Raw genomic sequence first — 22020 nt, forward strand, 5'->3', positions numbered from 1 at the left:
GCCACTGGGGCGGATCATCTGCACTCGGGCCGGATCATCCACACTTGGGGTGGATTATCTGCACTCAGGCTGGATCATCTGCACTCGGGCCAGATCATCCAGACCACAGCTTAATCAGTGTAACTACATGTACCTGCACATAATCAAACCCACCTGTGACCCAAATCAAAAAAACAGATAAAAGCAGTACTTAAGCAAGGCTCTGGTTTCCCAAAAAACATACTGTGCCTGCCTGTGCTGCATATCCTGAACACATGCTGCCCACTAGGAGGTAAGGAACTATGCAGAGGAGGAGACCACCATGATCCTGAAATTTATTGTGAGGAGCTACAAGAGACTGCATGGTCTCCAATGGTACAGCAGCAGTTCCTCACAGAAGGCAACTTTATGGCAGCAGTTGGCCACAGCAGTCACTGCATTGGGAGAGGATATCTGGAACATGAATATCATCAAGAAGAAGTGGCAGGATGAGCAGAAGAGGAGGGTGAAGGAGAAGTACACCAGGATAGAGGTGGCAATGGCTCTCCTAGGTGTGCAAACTGGAGCTCACCTCTGACTCACCCCACCTGAGAAGAATGTTGTCTCCACCCTAGACCCCCAGTGGCTCCATGGGCTACCTGTGACTGAGGACCACAATGTGGTGCCAAGTATTTTGCAATGTATCTAACAAAGACAGCAAAATACTAATGTTTGTGACACTCATTAAATGTGACCCTGAATGGTGTCCCAGAAAAGGTGAGTCCATTACACTACAAGAACCAGAATCCTTTGTGATGGCAAAATAAATTTACACTACCTCACTCTCAAGCAGTGAGCCATCACTGTTGCCTCATACACTGAACACTGGTGTATGACAATAGATAAGGTCCCTCATACATTTACCACTGCTGTCGGCATGTAGATGCAAATATGTAGTCATGTAGTCATGTCACAGGTTGCACATAACAAAATATCTTGGACATGTCTGATACCTTTCTGTTCTGTTGCCATATACAGCCAGAGAACAGTCACACACTGGAGCACTTGTCCCTGAACCACCAACCCACATCATTAGCACAAACTGGTACGTAAATCAGCTAAGGGAGAGCATTCTCCCATACACTGTTACCAGTCACTTCATAGTTAATGTACAAGGAATGCATGAACTGTGTCAGACCTGTTGAGTGAACTATGTATGCTTGTGTATCTCGTATCAACTACTATGTTAACTGAACACACACATATGGTTGTAGGGCCTGTGTGTAGGAGGTTGGCCTGGCTTATAGTGAGTACCAAGGGGTACTTACACTCTGCACCAGGTCCAGGTATCCCTTATTAGTGTAGAAGAGGTGTCTAGCAGCTTTGGCTGATAGAAAAGGGTAGCTTAGCAGAGCAGCTTAGGCTGAACTAGGAGACATGCAAAGCTCCCACTATACCACTAGTCTCATATGCACAATATCATAAGAAAACACAATACACAGATATACTAAAAATAAAGGTACTTTATTTTTATGACAATATGCCAAAAGTATCTCAGTGAGTACCCTCAGTATGAGGATAGCAAATATACACAAGATATATTAACACAATACCAAAATTATGCAGTAATAGCAATAGAAAACAATGCAAGCAATGTACAGTCACAATAGATTGCAATGAGAGCACATAGGTATAGGGGCAACACAAACCATATACTCTAGAAGTGGAATGTGAACCACGAATGGACCCCAAACCTATGTGAGCTTGTAGAGGGTCGCTGGGACTGTAAGAAAACAGTGAGGGTTATCAAAATAGCCCACCCCAAGACCCTGAAAAGTAGGTGTAAAGTGCACCTAAGTTCCCCAGAGAGCACAGAAGTCGTGATAGGGGAATTCTGCAAGGAAGACCAACACCAGCAATGCAACAACAATGGATTTCCAGACGAGAGTACCTGTGGAACAAGGGGACCAAGTCAAAGAGTCACACTCAAGTCGGGAGTGGGCAGATGCCCAAGAAATGCCAGCTGAGGTTACAAAGAAGCTGCCACTGGATGGTAGAAGCTGAGGATTCTGCAAGAACGAAGAGGTCTAGGAACTTCCCCTTTGGAGGATGGATGCCCCACATCGTGAAGAAGCTTGCAGAGGTGATCCCATGCAGAAAGACCGCAAACAAGCCTTGCTAGCTGTAAGGGGTGTGGTTAGGGTTTTTGGATGCTGCTGTGGCCCAGGAGGAACCAGGATGTCGCCAATTGCGTGAGGAGACAGACGGGGCATCCAGCAAGACAAAGAGCCCACTCAGAAGCAAGCAGCACCCGCAGAAGTGCCATAATAGGCACTACGAAGAAGAGTGAACCGGAGCTCACCCGAAGTCACAAAAGAAGGTCCCATGACGCCGGAGGATAACTCAGGAAGTCGTGCACTGCAGATTAGAGTGTCGGGGACCAGGCTTGGCTGTGCACAAAGGAAATCCTGGAAGAGTGCACAGGAGCCGGAGCAGCTGCAAATCACGCGGTACCCAGCAATGCAGTCTAGCGTGGGGAGGCAAGGACTTACCTCCACCAAACTTGGACTGAAGAGTCAATGGACTGTGGGAGTCACGTGGACAGAGTTGCTGGATTCAAGGGACCTCGCTTGTCGTGCTGAGAGGAGACCCAGAGGACCGGTGATGCAGTCTTTTGGTGCCTGCGGTTGCAGGGGGAAGATTCCGTCGACCCACGGGAGACTTCTTCGGAGCTTCTAGTGCAGAGAGGAGGCAGACTACCCCCACAGCATGCACCACCAGGAAAACAGTTGAGAAGGCGGCCGGATCAGTGATACAAGGTTGCAGTAGTCGTCTTTGTTACTTTGTTGCAGTTTTGCAGGCGTCCAGAGCAGTCAGCGGTCGATTTCTTGGCAGAAGGTGAAGAGAGAGATGCAGAGGAACTCTGATGAGCTCTTGCATTCGTTAGCTAAAGAATTCCCCAAAGCAGAGACCCTAAATAGCCATAAAAGGAGGTTTGGCTACCTAGGAAGGAGGATAGGCTAGCAACACAGGTAAGAGCCTATCAGAAGGAGTCTCTGACATCACCTGCTGGCACTGGCCACTCAGAGCAGTCCAGTGTGCCAGCAGCACCTCTGTTTACAAGATGGCAGAGGTCTGGAGCACACTGGAGGAGCTCTGGGCACCTCCCAGGGGAGGTGCAGGTCAGGGGAGTGGTCACTCCCCTTTCCTTTGTCCAGTTTTGCGCCAGAGCAGGGCTGGGGGATCCCTGAACCGGTGTAGACTGGCTTATGCAGAGATGGGCACCATCTGTGCCCATCAAAGCATTTCCAGAGGCTGGGGGAGGCTACTCCTCCCCAGCCCTGACACCTTTTTCCAAAGGGAGAGGGTGTAACACCCTCTCTCTGAGGAATGCCTTTGTTCTGCCTTCCTGGGCCAAGCCTGGCTGGACCCCAGGAGGGCAGAAACCTGTCTGAGGGGTTGGCAGCAGCTAGAGACTCGGGGGATCATGGAATTGTCTCCCCAATGCCAGGATGGCATTGGGGTGGCAATTCCATGATCTTAGACATGTTACATGGCCATGTTTGGAGTTACCATTGTGAAGCTATACATAGGTAGTGACCTATGTATAGTGCACACGTGTAATGGTGTCCCCGCACTCACAAAGTCCGGGGAATTTGCCCTGAACAATGTGGGGGCAACTTGAATAGTGCCAGGGTGCCCACACACTAAGGGGGTCATTCTGACCCCGGCGGTCCGAGACCGCCGGGGCCAGGGTCGGCGGGAGCACCACCGACAGACCGGCGGTGCCCCGCAGGGCATTCTGACCGCAGCGGTTCGGCCGCAGTCAGATGCGGGAAACCGGCGGTCTCCCGCCGGTTTCCCGCAGCCCTGCAGAATCCTCCATGGCGGCTGATGGGGATTCTGACACCCCCTACCGCCATCCTGTTCCTGGCGGGTCTCCCGCCAGGAACAGGATGGCGGTAGGGGGTGCCGCGGGGCCCCTGGGGGCCCCTGCAGTGCCCATGCCCATGGCATGGGCACTGCAGGGGCCCCCGTAAGTGGGCCCCACAAAGTATTTCAGTGTCTGCTATGCACTGCACCCGTCGCACCTTCCCACTACGCCGGCTCAATTCTGAGCCGGCGTCCTCGTGGGAAGGTAGATTTGCCCTGGGCTGCCGGGCGGCCTTTTGGCGGCCGCCCGCCATCCCAGGGCAAATCCCAAAATACCCTCAGCGGTCTTTCGACCGCGGAGCGGTATTTTGGTGGGGGAACTTCGGCGGGCGGCGGAGTAGAATGACCCCCTAAGTTACTTAGCACCCAACCTTTGCCAGGTAAAGGTTACACATATAGGTGACTTACAAGTTACTTAAGTGCAGTGGTAAATGGCTGTGAAATAACGTGGACGTTATTTCACTCAGGCTGCAATGGCAGGCATGTGTAAGAATTGTCAGAGCTCCCTATGGGTGGCAAAAGAAATGCTGCAGCCCATAGGGATCTCCTGGAACCCCAATACCCTGGGTACCTCAGTACCATATACTAGGGAATTATAAGGGTGTTCCAGTATGCCAATATGAATTGGTGAAGTTGGTCACTAGCCTGTTAGTGACAATTTGTACAGAGAGAGCATAACCACTGAGGTTCTGGTTAGCAGAGCCTCAGTGAGACAGTTAGGCATCACACAGGGAACACATACATATAGGTCAAAAATTTATGAGCACTGGGGTCCTGACTAGCAGGGTCCCAGTGACACATAACAAACATACTGAAAACATAGGGTTTTCACTATGAGCACTGGGCCCTGGCTAGTAGGATCCCAGTGAGACAGTGAAAACACCCTGACATATACTCACAAACAGGCCAAAAGTGGGGGTAACAAGGCTAGAAAGAGGCTACTTTCTCACACTGTGACATTGTCCAGAAAGGTACAGCCTGCAGTGACCTCTGCAACATGTATGAATGTGACTTCTGGTCAGGCACCACACACTGGACGGATGTCAGACACTGGTAAGGATGCATGAAAATGGCTTCACAAAAAGCTTTTGCTCCTAGACGGTGTTGTAAATGTCAGCAGTATGTGGTGTCTGTCTAATGTTGCTGTTGTCATACAACCCCATATGCTCATATATGGCTCATAACAGTATGCCATACACCAGCCTGACATGTCGGCCAAGGATATGTCTACCAAATATATATATGTGTACATTACCAACCTAAGGTTGATTTTTACGTGGGTCAGTGCTAGAGGTCCAAAGTGACGGTCACGGGGTGTAATGTGTTTGTGCCCTCCCAGGTATTCATGGCTCTGTCACGCTAGGCAACTGTCACAAGTGTTCCCATTGTTCATGGAATGTAATTTAAGTGGTGAGTGAGGCAACACAGTGATTGATTCACCATTGACACACTTCACACAAGCGACTTCAAGCCATGCAAAGTGACCTGCTATGGCCTCATAGACATGAGTTACTGGTGTGTGCAGCTGGAGTTGCACAAAGAATGATCCTCAGGGGCCTTCAAGGGCTCATTAAGTTGTTCCCAAGTCCATCATGGGGAGGTGGAGTCACAACTTGTTCTTAATTTCCTGAAATGAATACTTGCTAACAAGATTCCAGGAACCAACTACTAAAGTCATGTTGTTGGTGAGGGGTGTACTGACGCCTGCAGGCTTTCATTTTGGGAGTGTGGTAGTGGGTGGCAAGTTGGGTGTAGAGGAGAGGAAAACTAGACATCTAGTGGTTGAACAGCTCATCGTGAAAACAGTAAAGCTGGGGAACAGCCCAGCTTTTCCACGTGAGCAAGACATAGGCTCCTTTAATATTGTCAATCTCACTTCGCCAACAATATTGCAAATGATTGAACCTTTGAATAGAGGACCACAGAATGTGTGCTGAACATGAATTTTTACAGTATCAGATAACATAGAACATGAAGTTGTACACATACATTCGAAACACAAGCCAAAGGGTAAGTGCACAGCAGAGATGGCTGTCTGCACAGTCCATAATTACCAATGTTGTCCTCTTGTGGAGGTTAAATAAATGTCACCCATACCTTGGTTGATAACTTTGTATATCAAGCATGTACCTGTTAATGTACTGATAAAATCTGATGTGTAAAAATTGTCCAGCTCTGCATGTTCTGGAAGACTCCTTTACAAATTAACACATATCACATCATACTTAGGAAGCTTGCTGCCAATGAAGATGTAGGTGTGTCCAGGGGTAGCCAGTGCAGGACACCCAAGTCAATCCCGACCTATAGCTTTCAGTGACGTCCAATTACATCCTTACCTATAAGTGTGAAACATGATTCAACTGGAACTTGGTGTAACTTATAGATCACTGGCCTATATCTCTAACATGCACATGTGGAATCATCACCATCATCCTTTGCTATCAGCAATGGATATATATGTTACATTACAGCTGCTGCTAGGACAACATCAGTGATAAGCATGACACCATCCAGGGGTTTATCAGACAGCTTGGCTGCAGCAATCAAACCCACCGCCATCCGTCTATCAGGTAAGTGTGCAAAATGAGGTAGTAAACTATTGATACCCCACCCTTGAATAAGAAACAATTCATTGTGGAAGTGGATGAGCAGATATTGCAATTTTTGGATCTCTCCTTTAGTTGGTGTACAAAATGTACTCTAATTGATTTGTGATGCCTATGTCAGGTGTGCATAATCACATTTCATACATGGAGAATAGTATTCGTGGTGTCACCTTTCTCCAAAGCTGCTGGATCACAGACCAGTACTTCTGCTACACACTCAAGGAGCCTGATCGAGCAGCTGACATCTAGTGGAATCGCAGTACAACACAGACCTATGGTTGGAACTTGTTGGGTTTGCTAAGGCATTTCACATCTATGTTGAACATCTCAATGCCACAGTGTGAGCTATTACATGTAGGGGCACACGAACCAGGTCACATTTGGATCATCCATTAAAATAAAGATATATTTTGACCAATACATGTATTACACCACATCATGTTGTAAGCCACATACTTAGCCTGTTACAAACTCTGTCTCACAGGTGGTGACGACAAAGATCTGAGTCCTCATGATGGAGTAACTACAAGTAAGGGCGCCAGGTAATCAGACTGCCAAACCCACTTCTCTTCCAAGTTGCCTTATCAGCTTTCAGTACAGCACAGGAGGGGGAGGAGGAGGAAGTAGAGGAGGAGGGAGATCAGGGGCTGAATCCAAGTAATGTAAAGGCCAATCCCATGACCACTGCATTTTGCCCGTGCAGCCCACAAAGCTCACATATACTATGTTCGGCATGGTGCCTCCTTCTACAACTCAGAGCATTGCTCATTCCCAACAAACACCAACCCTTTCACACCTCACCTCACCTCACCTCACCTTTCGCACCTCACCTCACCTCACCTTTCGCATTTGTCACATCCAGGTCAGACATGTTGGTTCCTTCTATACACTCCTATTCTGACAGTGTCTCCCAGGCCTTCTCTCCAACATCTGAGGGATGTGCCATCCCTGGTAAGGAGCAGTTAGCCCGTAGGCAGAAATCTACTCCTCACAACCTCCCACTTGGAACCCCCGCTGGTGGACTTGCTGTTGATATCGGAGGGCATCCCAGGTGGAGGAGGCTGGCAGATATACATGTCGGAGAGTGGGAGGAAGATTTCCAGCAACAGTCAGATGTGAGACAGGATATTTGTGACATAGGCACTACACTGTCTGACATGTCTGCCACACTGTAGGGCATGCACCAACTCCCACAGTTGGTGCACAGAATGACCTAGATGTTGGAGACAATGGATAGATCCTGGCAGGACATGGGGAAGAGGCTGAATTACATCATAGACTGTCCAGGCAGACCACCACACCAGACAGGCTCAGACACCTGCTGTCCAAGCAGACCCCCACATTGGACAGGCTCAGACACCCGCTGTCCAAGCAGACCCCTACACTGTACAGGCTCAGGCATCCTCTGTCCAAGCAGACACCCTCACTGTACAGGTTCAGACAACCCTTGATCAGGCAGACCCCCTCACTGGACAGGCATAACACATACCTCCAACTAAGTACTCCAGGAAACACACAACATTGCAAAGTTCCTCACCACCAAAATATAGAAGACACAGCTATGATCCCCCATGAACACTGTGACATATGCATGCACAGCACTGTGTAATTAATTGACATTTTGCACAATTACCTTTGTTTGGTCATTAGATGATGATGTTCAAAGGCTTAATTTGGCTGTTGGCCATGTATGTGTCAACAATGTGGGTAAGATATTTTCATCACTAGGACCATCTGTGTACAGTTGTGTCCTGTGGAAGGCATAGCTAACCAGCTCCAGATGTAGAATTCCATACCAAGGTTCCAGCAGAGACAGTGAACTACACAACACACTTTCTCCTTTTTTTCTTTTTGTATATAAATGCAATCCAAAAAAATCAACCATCCATTTGATGAAGGTAGAAATGAAAATAAAAATCGCTCTTCACAGAGTAGGGGCAGCGGACATAGAGAGTGTTGGACAAAATAAATAAAACACGTCAGGCAACATCTTGGACAACAGTCTATTCACATGGGGGAAAAAGGAAAGTCCTGTCAAATCAAATGTCCAGTCCACTGTCATTCTGGTCATCGTCTTTCTCTATGACAGCGAGATCCTCTGCTGTTATAACCTCTTCCTGGCTAGCCATAGAAGGACCTGACACCCCACAGGACTGAGACATATGGGGAGGTTCGAGGGCTAAGGAGGAAGCAGAATGGGAGGAACGACAGGGGAAATATGGGCACTGGTGAGGGAAGGACGCAGAGACAGGGCAGGAATTATGGCTGCACCCAAGGAAGTGAGGGTGACTTTAATGGAATCCATGTAACCGGCCAAGTCCTCTAGTTTCCTATGATATTCTTCTATTAACTGCTGTACGAGACGAGGGAGGCTGACCTGCTCCCCTCAGATGCCACCATCCCTTCCTGGGCTGCAGCCACAGGAGTCACAAAACAGGGAGGGGTTTGAGTAGCACAAGGGGGATATGGGGTGACAGGGACAAAGGAGTTCCCAGTGGGACTCGGGCAGGCACATGGAGGGGGAATGGTGGCAGGGGTGGCAGCAGGGGTCCCTGTTGGACTGAGGACCTCATGTTCTAGGGAGGGGACAGAGCCAGGCACGGATGTTGGAGATTGCAGCTCTGGGGACACCTCTGACTGATCAAGCTCTTCAATGTCTGGGAGAGAGGAAACATCACCCCCCCCAAGGGCCAGAGGTGTCCAAATCAAGGTCCCCCCTATAGCCTCCACAGCCTCAACCAGGGCATTGCCCTCAGAGTCCATCCAAGTGGGAGAACTTCCCCTGCCTGTAGATAGTACAGGTCCCTCCTCTTCTTCTTCTTCCTCAGTAGACAATAGAGGTCATGCCCGCCATCGTCCCCAGGAAGCTCTCCTCGGTTCCTGGTCCTCTCCTTGCACTTCTTGGCCAGCCATGTCCACTGAAATCAAAGTGAGAACATTATGTAGTTGGTGTCCAAATCATGGCAAGGCACATGAGTATCTGAAGCAAAAGCTACTTTGTCCACCTTTGATCTCACTGACCAATTCCAGATCACTTTGATTCCCAATAGAATGTGTACTATCTCTGATATGTCCAGACATAAATCACACATTGACATCTGCTACAGTTGTGGGTGGTATACCATACTGTAGTGACAAAGCCTAACCTTAAGCAAAACCTAAAAATCTTGTCCAGATTCTCAACGGCCATTAAATCTGTATGTGTGAAAGATATTGGGACAAGGTTTCCTGTCCTCACTACCTAGTCTTCTACACAAGTCAGTCTACAAGTGGAGATGGAACACGGTCTGGGAGGAGCTGTCTGCCCCAAAGCCATGGGCCTGATTCACAAAGCTTACAACGAGTTTAGGTCTAACCTTAGACTTCTGGTCTAAAAATACAGTTGTGGTCCAAGTTAACCTTTGTGAACAGGGCCCCACATGTCAATAATCACCCTGCCAAGTGCAGACATGGTAGACTCAAAATATTGTATATCATCCACTGTGTAGCACGGTCTGATCCCAAATAAATGCTAGAATGGGTGCACAAGTGCAAACCAGCCCTTGGCCCTGAACTTTGTCAAGATGAGTATATGCATTGGGGGACGCCTGAAACTATCTGCAAATCTACATGTCATGTGCCACATTTGGCAATTCAAGAATGCCTGTTGGTGCTGCACACCAGTTGGCAAGTGTGCAAAGTTGGCTCAGCTACTTAGCTGTGAAATGAGACAGTCAAGCCACAGATGTAAGGGCAGGTGCATCTTTCAACCTTGGGAATTCATGAACCATTTTGTGTGAGACAGGTATTCCAAAGGAATTATTTTTTACACTGATGATATACACAACCAAGGTATGCAAGTCACAGCATCCATCTCTTTGTGAAAAGAGAGGCACAGAGAGATCATGCATGTCACAGCATCTGACACAAGAAATGTGACTACTTGACCTCACACTGGACAGTGTCTGGACCATCCATTTGGCATTGCACCCAGCAGTGATAAGGCCCTTGCTTCCCCAGTCCTGGTGGAGGCACTGCATTTCTTCACATCAAAGCAGGAGTGATAGCTATTTCTCCTGTAGTGTCAGGCACACTACAAGTCTGAGAATGCACTTTGGTCTGTGCTTTCAATGTGATCCCGTAGGACATTTTTTATGACTGCTGCAGCAAATACAAAGACTCTGTACATGATGACATGTGATACATGTTTGTACAGCTATGTTACCACTCACACCATGCTACCAGATACAGCATGCAGGCAATACACTCACCAGATCTCTGCTGCTCCAACTCCTCCAGCTGAGAACAAAGGGTTGGCCATGCTGTACTCAGGACCCTCTTGTATGGTGGCATGAGGTGGAGTTGTGCATGTGAGGCTAGGAGGACTGCCCCAACAGTTCTTGGGCCCTCTGATGGTCCCAACATTTCAGAACCTCCCAGCGCTTGTGACACATCCAGCAGCATTGACCAATCTGCTCCCAGAACTGGGATCATGCTATATTGCTCAACTGGTCCTCAGGGCCCCCCATAATAAAAGCATAGTGATCCAGCACCCCCCATCTAAGTTGTCCAATTCCCTTTTACTGAAGGGGGGTGCCCTCTTCTCAGCTCCCTCAGCCATGTTGGGGGTATTAAGAGTGGACTGAGCAGTAGGATGCTAAAGGATCTTGTTTGTAGCAGAGGATGACTCTGAATGACTAGAAAATGGCTGCCTGCAACATCCTGTCAGGGACTTCCTGCCTTGGATTTCCTCTATGTCACTTCCTGTTGATTATAATTATCATTATCACAGTCACTGGATTCTACACCCAAGTGTGGACCATCCGCACCAGGAGTGTACGCTCCGCATGCAGAGCATAGGATCCTCTTACGGGGAGTGGCACTGTTATCAGAATGGAAATCATCAACAAAATTGTAAGTGAAAAAAGAAAATCAAACATGACATATGAAAGTGTGTAGGAAGGATATGTTTACTGAGGGAGGAATGGAAGATTTTGTGGTTACACTTTACACTACAAGAATTCCCAGCACAGTTTTGCACTTTGCATTGCATTATGGTACATGTGGTCAACATATCTTACTCATATCTCACAGAAACTGTAAGTTCAAGTGTGTGGATCATGCAGGATTGCTGATTTTTAACTACTTTTATATATTGACATTCAAGTTCTGAAACAATATACCATAATGAGACCTGCCCCGATCTCCAGTGCCTGTAACAAAGGCCTAATATTCCTCAGGCCAGCCAGGACAGGCCCCCATCCTACACACTACTGGCAGTGCCCCCCTCAATCACTGCGCATGGGTAATATTTACTGCACCGCAAAATCTTACAGCAAGAAAATCTACCTTGGTTACAGGGACAGACCTTCTGATGTGGCACCTTCACCCCAATGGGCAATCCCCTTTGTGAAGCAACGGCCTCTTGTGACACAATTGAGTGTGGTCTCACATGCTGAGCTTTGATCCCCAGAGCCAATGAGGCCTTAAGTGTTGTTTGACATGCTAGTCCATGTCATGTGCACATGATAACATACACAGACAGACAATCTTTTGAATCCTGGGGACAGCTGGTGTATACAGACATCATGTATGAGTTGCAAAGTAGTCTCGTGATGGCACATGCAGACAGTGTTAAATGTCCACCAATCATCATTGACAACAGCCTGCAAACCACATGAGGCCAACCACACAGCATGTTGCTCAGTTGAAAAAAGTGTCAACTAGCTGGTCACACACCTGCATACCCTTCCTGAGGGTCCAGGGTATGTGTAAAACATGATTTAATGCTATGTTCTGCAATACACAACAGGCTGCTATAATCTTGCACACAACCTGGGTGGGAGGATAGCAGCACTCCCCTGTATGGTCAAGTCATCTGAATTTTGACTTCAGGAACCTAAAACTGCATTCAGTCATGGCTCATGTACACCTGTGTGCCATATTGTACCTCTGCTGAGTTACAGTGGTTGCACGTCTGTGTGGTGTGAAGAGATGAGGGGAGAGTGCCTATACAGCATCACCTAAGGAAAGAAAAGGAGTGACATTTGAAACATGTCCCTCATGCATCTGAATAGTACAAGCTGTATGAATTGGTACATGTTGTGTCTGTTTGTACCTTGAATGTGGGATGAGCATCAGCTTTGTCTGATGTCTGTGCACTTGTACATATGCAATTATACATATTGTGTGGTGCTTTCTACTTACCCAGTATCCAAATGTTGCCATATTCTCCTGCTGCCATGTAGCAGGGAAGAGGTGACCTGCGGAATACTTAGCTGTCATACTGCCTGGGAATACTGCATGCAGTGAAACTACCACTGGCATCACAGACACCCTGCATGGTGATGAAGTGCCAGTGGTGTCTGTTGCAGAAAATGTGTGTGATGTGGTGAGTTGGCTGTAGAGACACATGAGTGCAATCACTTGTACCCAGCACACGTGGGAAGTGACAAATGAGGGTAGAAATCCCTAGCTACCCTCTCCTTTCTGGCATTTGCATGGAGCATTCATATGTGGTGATGGGCTCTCCTATTGATGCAGCTCCAAACCTGATGCAGGCATCAGGACTGGGTTGCCTGGGAGATGCCCACAGGGTTACCTACGACCCACTGGAATTACCCTGTAGCAAAGAAATGGAGAGCTCCTAGGATCTTTGTAGGAGGCTGGCCCTCTATGTAGTTTGAAAACTAAGCACACTGTGGAGGGGGACCAGGCAACCACACATTGGTTTCCAGAGGTAAAAATTAGACCACTTAGTGCTCCAATTCTTAAGGTAGCTGGTCAAGCAGTTAGGCTAACCCAGGAGATGTGCTAAGCACTTGTTGTACTCACAAAATCAATCATGCAGCACACACACTCAATGAATAACTCGAGACCAGAATTTATAAACATACTTCAGACTTTTATAGAAATTTTAAGACCAAGATCTTTAAGATACGTTAAGTACTTTTTGAGATATGACTTTTCAAAGTTTTAATAGAGTTAATCTTTTAGAGCCTAATTACACACCATAGTAATCAATAGGCAGTCACCTTTAAAAATGCATAAAAAATTGTACATTTGAGTTACCAGTCTCTTCTTTTGCATAGTGGTCGAAGATGTCAGTAGGCACTCTGTGCTAGCTGGAGAGCCTTGGGCGGCATCTGGTTCCAGCAGGAGCAGCATAAGAAAACCTCTTGGCACAGGGCCACATGGAGGGGCCACATGGAAAAGGAGCTGGTTTGCAGATTTAAAGATGATGAATGGGGATCCCCTTGGGCTGTTGAGGTTGCAAGGGGTTCGGGACCCAGGGCGCACAGCAGATCCCACGATGCAAGGCTTAGGGCAGCCAGGTGCAGGGTGATTTGAAGGTCTTGGCTGTGGTACGCAAAGGGACCCTTTGGAGCTGGAGGTAACTCTTGTTCTGTGGTCCTTGCAGGACATCGTGGGTGCTCTGGTGGGAGGTCCAGGGTGTCACTGAATTTACTTGACTGGGGCTTCCTCCTGGTCCAGTTGCAGCTCTGGGTGAGCTTTTTGTGGTAGTGTCTAATGTGCAGAGGCCAGTACCTGGGGTATTGGCACAACTCGGTCATGAGAGGGTGCTGTGCCACCAACATTGGCACTTGCAGGTCTTGTCTAGGCTGTTGTTGGTGTGTTGTCGGGCCCAGATCCAACTTACGGTTGAGGAGATATTGTCCAGTCAGTGAAGTGTCCCTCATCGGTTTGCTGGTTCCTTGCAGGATTCTTCAGTTTCTTGAGTGTGCCTCCACACGGAGATCTTGGGCTATTTGTGAAGCCTGGAGGTCCTCAGGGTCTTTTGAGGTCAGTCCAGTGGTCAGCTCATCCGCAGCGGTGATTGTCGGGACTCTGGTTCAGCAAGCAGGGGTCTTGGGGCCTCTTCTGGTGCAGCAGGTCCTCTGTTCTCATCCTGTCAGGGTCTTTGGTGCTGTCTTCTTCTCTTCCAGGTGAATCTAATTTCTTGGTCTAGGGGAACCCACTAAATACTGAATTTAGTGGGTGTTTTAGAAGGAACCTGGTAGTGTCCAATGGGACACCTACTTTTGGGTGGCTACACCCACTACAGTGACCCCTTTCTGTGGGGAGGGTCACTTCCCTAAACCTCATTGGCTATTTTCCTGCCATTCAACATGGAGGAAAATGAAATGGAGGGTCCACTTTGCCTGCAACCCCCTAGGGATGGTGCATGCTCAGTGAGGCCACTCCTCTTACCTTTGTCTGGTTTCTCACCTTTGCTCCCACCAAAAGTTGGGGTATGCAAAGGTGGAAGCTATCTGCTGCTAGCAGCAGGCCTGGAGGCTCAAGTGTCAGGGGCAGTAGTCCTTTGAACATCACCACCAGGGAGTTGCACATTCCTGAGGGAGGGAGTTTTAGCTCCTCTACCCAGGAAGGTCATTGCTTTACAAACCAGAGAGCAAGGGCTCTCCCCCAAGTTTGTATATTGGCTGTCTGGAAGTGGCAGGCTGGATGGAACCAGTCAGCAATTATACCAGTTAGGCTAGCTTTTGCAGGGGACACCTCTATGGTGACCCCTGGATACATTTTGGGTTAAATCCAATACTGGTACCAGTTTGGATTTAACATTCTGAGTTGTTTGATACCAAACAACCCAGGGTGCAAAGTGGCCATCCTGTACCTGGGGAACTCATGTCTGACAAGTGTCCAGTACATGTATTTAAAATGACTGCTCTGTTCACTCACTATGTCCCAGGGTTGGCAAGGACACAGTGGGGGCATACTGCTCATGCAATTATGCTCTCCCATGTAGCTTGATGCACCCTGCCTTAGCACTGTAAGGCCTACTAGAGGGGTGACATACCCATATCATATTCAGTGTAGGGTGGGCACGGCACCAAGGGAGTGTGCCTTGTCGAGTTTGCCTTTTTAGGTTTGCCCCAGTACACTCAGCCTGCAATGGCAGTACTGAGTGCATCTGGATACAGGGCCCTAGAGGGTGGCACAATCAGTGCTGCTGCCCTCAGGGGCCTACTCGCCCCATCCCATGCCCTGGGTACTGTGGCACCCATTTACTACAGTGATAAGTAAGAATGTATTCAATTGTGCCAAGCATTACAACAGATTTAGGGAAAGAGCTCTGGCCTAGGGAACTTGGTTAGCAGGGGCCCTGGGCACTCCAACTTCTAGGACACATCAACATCAGGAAAAAAGTGGGGGCTAACCATACAAAAAGAGGCCTCCTCTCATAATACCCTCCAAACACAAGAGGATGAGACTACCCTTTCCCTAGTGAGCCTTTATCTTCTAAGTGGAAGAACCCAGAGAGGCCATCTGCATTGACATGGGCAGCCCCAGGTCTGTGTTTTCACTTTAAAGTCCATCTCCTATAGAAAAATGGACCACCTAAGCAGTTTGGGATTTTCACCTTTCATTTGTTGTAGCCATCTGAGACGCCTGTGGTCAGTCTGAATGGTGAAGTGAGAGTCAAGGATGGCCTCAAACCACAGCAAGGGCTTCCCTTTCTATGGCCCTCCATTTTTCTTCTCTATGGAGTAGCCTTTTGGTAATAAAAGCAACTGGCTAGTCATGTCCATCATCATTCCTTTGGGAGAGGACTGCTCCTATCCCCATCTCTGAAGCATCTGTCTGAACAATGAATTCCCTAGAGTAGTCTGGGGCTTGTAGAACGGAGCAGAGCACATAGCTTTCTTCAGAGTGCCAAAGGCCTCTTGACAACTCACTGTCCAGTTGATGTTTCTGGGCATTGGTTAGAAATGGGGTCTCTAGTTGGCAGTCGGTTTACACCCTGTCTAAGTAGGGACCCTAACTCTAGTCAGGATAAGGGAGATACCCACTCAGATAACCCCTGATCACCCCCTTGGTAGCTTGGCACGAGCAATGAGGCTTATCTCAGAAGCAATGTATAAAGCATTTGTACCAACACACACAGTAACTTAATGAAAACACTACAAAATGACACAACACAGGTTTAGAAATATAGAAAATATTTATCTAAACAAAACAAGACCACAATGACAAAAATCCACAATACACAAGTCAATTTATCAATTAAAAAGCAAAGTCTTCATGTAGTTTTAAACACACACTAACACTGTTAGCGTGAAAATGTACCTTGCATGTGTCACAAATAACCCCACACGGACGAGTGTGCATCAAAAAGGGCTTGCGATGTGTCGATTTCACTCACATGAGCGAGACCTTGCGTTGTTTCTTCTTTCGGTGGGTCGGGCGCGTCGTTTCTTTTCTCTGCAGGAGAGCGATGCGTCAATCCGGTCAGCACTCTTGAGTCCAGGCAGGCCTTGCCTTTTTTTTACACACCCAGAGGTATTTGTGTCGGAAATCCAGCCACTCGATGATCCGAAAACCACGCAGTGCGGGTTGCAATATCACCAGCCTCCGTCAGCGATACTGTGCGTTGTTTCTCCAGCCCAGGGTGTCAATCTTTGGGTTGTGTTGCAGGCGAGGATTGATTTTTCAGCCGCGAAGCCGGCGACGCATCGAATTTTCAGCCGCAGATCGGAGTCGCATCAATCTTTTCCCCGCATGGCGTTCTTTGCGTGGATTTCTTCCTCTAAGGCTGCCAGATTCTCCTTTTAGGGTCCCAGGAACTGGATGGGCACCATTTGGCAGAGTAGGAGTCTCTCCAAAGACTCCTGTTGCTGGCAGAGAGAAGTCTTTGCTGTCCCTGAGACTTCAAACAACAGGAGGCAAGCTGTAAATCAAGCCCTTGGAGATCGTCACAAGATGGAAGGCACAGAAAGTCAAGTCTTTGCCCTCTTACTTTGGCAGAAGCAGCAACTGTAGGATAGCTCCATGAAGCACAGTCACAAGCAGGGCAGCTCTTCTTCCTCAGCTCTTCAGCTCTTCTCCAGGCAAAGGTTCCTCTTGGTTTCCAGAAGTGTTCTAAAAGTCTGGGGTTTTGGGTCTTCTTTTTATACACTGTTCTGCCTTAGAAGTTGGCAAACTTCAAAGAAAAGTCTTGAGTGTTTTTAAGATCCTTCGTTGTCCAGGCCAAGTCCCAGACACACACCAGGGGTTGGAGACTGCATTGTGTGAGGGCAGGCCCAGTCCTTTCAGGTGTGAATGACCACTCCTCCCTCCCCTCTAGCTCAGATGGCTCATCAGGATATGCAGGCTACACCGCGCCCCATTTTGTGTCACTGTCTAGAGAAGAGGTGTGAAGAGCCCAACTGTCAAACTGACCAAGATGGGGAATCCACAAACAGGCAGAGTCACAGAATGGTGTAAGCAAGAAAATGCCTACTTTCTAAAAGTGGCATTTTCAAACAGACAATTTAAAAACCAACTTCACTAAAAGATGTATTTTTAAATTGTGAGTTCAGAGACCCTAAACTCCACATTTTTCAATGGGAATCTGCACTTTAAGGATATTTAAAGGCAGCCCCCATGTTAACCTATGAGAGAGATAGGCCTTGCACAGTAAAAACCAAATTTGGCAGTATTTCACTGTTAGGACATATAAATCATACTATGTCCTACCTTAAACATACATTGCACCCTCCCCCTGGGGCTACCTAGGGCCGACCTTAGGGGTGCCTGACATGTAGTAGAAGGGAAGGTTTAGGCCTGGCAAGTGGGTATAATTGCCAAGTCGAATTCACAGTTTAAAACTGCACACACAGACACTGAGGTGGCAGGTCTGAGCCATGTTTACAGGGCTACAAATGTGGGTAGCACAACCAGTGCTGCTGGCCCACTAGTAGCATTTGATTTACAGGCCCTGGGCACCTCTAGTGCACTAGGGACTTACCAGTAAATCAAATATACCAATCATGGATAAACCAATCAACAGTACACTTTACACCGAAAGCATATGCACTTTAGCACTGATTAGCAGTGGTAAAGCGCCAAGAGTCCTAAGGCCAACAAAAACAGGTCAGAAAATATAGGAGGAAGGAGGCAAAAGGACTGGGGATGACCCTGCAAAAAGGGCCATTTCCAACAGTATCTTTTTGGAGGTAAGTTCTGTGGGGGGGGCTATTGTGCCATAATCCTTCACAAACCTGTAATATCGAGTCAAGGAATGCCCTGACTTTTGCCTTGATTGTGGGAGCTTCCCAAGCCAGAATAGTATGAATCTTGGGTCGTAGAGGTTGTACTTGGCCTCCACCAACTAGATGGCCCAGGTACACAACTTTTCCCTGCCCTATCTGGCACTTACTGGCCTTCATAGTGAGGCCTGCTTTCTGCAGAGTGTCAAGGATCTTTCCAAAGTGGATCAGGTGGTCCTGCCATATGGAATTATGGACAGCTATGTCATCTGAGTAAGCTGCACTAAAAGTTTCCAATTCAGCAAGGACTGGGTTCACCAACCTTCGGAAGGTGGCAGGTACATTTTTGAGTCCAAAGGGCATAACAGTGAGCTGATAATGCCTACTAGGAGTAGAAAATGCTAACTCCTCTTTTGTTCCTGGGATCATGCCAATCTGCCAGTACCCTGATGTTAAATCAAAAGTACTCAGCTAATTGGCTGTCCCTAGTCTGTCAATGAGCTCATGAGCTCTTGGGATTGGGTGTGGATCTGTTTTGGTCACTGAGTTGAAGTCCCTGCAGTCCACACAAAGCCTAATTTCTTTCTTGACACCCTTGGAGTGAGGTTTGGGGACTAACACTACTGGCCTAGCCCAGGAGCTTTTTAAGGGTTCAATGACACCCAAATCCAACATTTTCGTGACTTCAGCTTCTATGCTTTCTCTGACATTGTCACACTGTCTGTAAATTTTGTTTTGGACAGGCAGGCTGTCACAAGTGTCCACATCATGGGAACACCGGTTTGTCTTCCCAGGGGTCAGAGAAAATAGCTCAGCATACTGGTTGAAAACGTTCCTGCAATCGGTCTGCTGTTGTTCTGTGAGGGTGTCTGACAAAACCACTCCATCCAAAGAACCATCTGTGGGGTTGCTGGAAAGGAGATGAGGGAGAGGTTCACTCTTTTCCTCCTGTCCCTCGTCTGTAACCATAAGCATGGTCACATCAGCTCTATCATAAAAGGGTTTTAGGCGGTTGACATGTATGATTCTCTTTGGGTTTTGAAAATGCCTAGGTCAACTAGATAAGTGACCTCCCCTTTCTTTTCAAGAATGGGATAGGGCCCTGACCATTTGTCCTGGAGGGCCCTTGGAGCAACAAGCTCCAACACCCAAACTTTCTGCCCTCGCTGAACTCCACCATAGCAGCTTTTTAATCACACCAAAGCGTTTGAAGCTTTTGGCTGGCCTGAAGATTTTAGATGGCTTTCTCCATATACTCAGCCATTCTAGAACGTAGGCCAAGTACGTAGTCCATAGTGTCCTGTTTGGAATCTTTGAGAGGTCTCTCTCAGCCCTCCCCTACAAGACTCAGTGGTCCCCTAACAGGGTGCCCAAGCAAAAGTTAAAAAAGAGAAAAACCTACTCCATTTTGTGGCACTTCCCAGTGGGCAAACAGCAGGCAAGGAAATAGGACATCCCATCTCCTTCTGAGTTTTTCAGGGAGCCCTCCAATCATGCCTTTTAGGATCTTGTTGAATCTGTCTACCAGCCCATTGTTTTGTGGCTGGTATGGGGTAGTGAACTTATATGTCACTCCACATCCTGCCACGTATTTTAAGTACTCAGACATAAAGTTTGACCATCTGTCTGATACTACCTCGTTAGGGAACCCAACCCTGGTAAAGATACCCAGGAGGGCTTTGGCAACTGGAGTGATTGTCCTAAGGGGAATAGCCTCAGGATACCTAGTGGCATGATCCACTACCACTAAGATATATCTATGTCCTGATGCTGTGGAGGGTCAATGGGGTCAACAATGTCAACCCCTACCATTTCATAGGGAACCCCCACCACAGACAGTGGTACTAAGGGAGCCTTTAAGTGGCCACCTGCCATGCCACTGGCCTGACAGGTGGGCCAGGAATGACAAAAGTCCTTCACTTTTTTGGACATCCCTGGCCAATAGAAGTGGTTAACTAACCTACTCCAAGTCTTGTTGTGGCCCACATGCCCTGCTAGGGGGATGTCATGGGCTAGTGTGAGGAGAAACTCTCTGAACTTCCAGGCACTATCACCCTCCTGGTTACACCAGGCGTGAGGTTTCTGGCCTCAGTGTACAGGAACCCGTACTCCCAGTAAACCCTGTGGGTACCACTGACATTTCCTAGCTCCTCCTGAGCAGCTTGCTGTCTCAGGCCTTCAAGAGTGGGGCATTCCCTTTGCCCCTGGCACAGATCTTCCCTAAAGGGTCCCTCTGGGCCCAAGAACTCTGGATGGTAAGGCCTAAGCTCTTCCCGCTCAGTTCCCTCTAAGGTGGGTAACTCTTGCTCCTGAGAAGAGGGGTCCTGTCTTTGGATTTGCTTGGAAGCTGGTCCCCCAGTCTTCCTGCCTCTTCCCTTGGGAGGCTGGTCCACTATTTCAGGATCCCACTCTTCTTTTTGTCTCTGACATTTGCTCTGTGCCCTAGTCTTGACACAAGCCCACTCAGGGATCCCAAGCATTGCTACATGTGTCTTTAGCTCTACCTTAACACAGGGGGAATGCTCCCTGTCATTACCAAGCAGGCAATCTACAGGGATGGATGAGGACACAACCACTTCTCTTTGCCCTGCTACTCCTCCTCATTCAAAATTTACCATAGCCATGGGGTGGAACTTGGTCTCATTGTCAGCACTGGTGACAGGATAAGACCTCCCCACGAGGAACTGAGTTGAGGGAACTAGGTGCTGAAATACCATAGTGATACAAGTCTCGGTATCCCACAGGGAGTTTGTTTTTTTCCCATTAATCACAGGGTGCTCCCTGTATTTTTATATTACCTGGCCAGACATCACAGGATAGATCTACCCCACCCTCAGTGACTAATGTTGCCTCTGTGGGAACACTGACATAGTTAGGCCACACCTCTGACCCCTTCTGGATATTGGCAACTACATTTACTGCAGGTTGACTAGAGGTATTTGTTTTGTTTTTACAGACAGTGTTTCCAGTTTGGTGCCCTTTTGTTTTACAGTCATGCCACCAAGCCATGTTGTTGTCAAAGTGTTTCCCTTTGTACCCTACCCTGGACTGGGAGGAGTCTCTGGGCCCACCCTCATGTCCAGATTTTTCGGGGTCTTGAGAAGACTCTTTGCTGTTTTTACCCTGGCTCCCATCTTTCCTTTTGGGGGCTTTTTGGCCTCTTTCTTTTGGTCTCACCCAGCAGTGGTAGTTTTGGTCACCTTCGTTTTGACCCAATGGTCTGCCTTCCTCCCCAACTCTTGAGGGGAAAGTGGACCCAGATATTGATGTAGCCTATCATTGGAACAATTACTCAACAGATGCTCTTTCATAAATATATAGCCCACCACAATCTTGTACCTGTTCCCAGCTAACCAACCACCCAGTATTTCTACTGAATAGTCCACAAAGCCTACCCAGGTTTGGCTCTGGGATTTTTGAGCCTCCCTGAACTTTATTCTGAACTTTTCAGTTGTGAATCTAAAGCCCTCAATCAGGGTACCCTTCATAAGGTCATAGGATTTAGAGTCTGCCTAATTCAGTGTCAAAAGCCTATCCCTGCACTTTCCTGAGAA

This window comes from Pleurodeles waltl, chromosome 4_1 (genome assembly GCF_031143425.1).
Source record: "Pleurodeles waltl isolate 20211129_DDA chromosome 4_1, aPleWal1.hap1.20221129, whole genome shotgun sequence".
In the NCBI taxonomy this organism is placed as follows: domain Eukaryota; kingdom Metazoa; phylum Chordata; class Amphibia; order Caudata; family Salamandridae; genus Pleurodeles; species Pleurodeles waltl.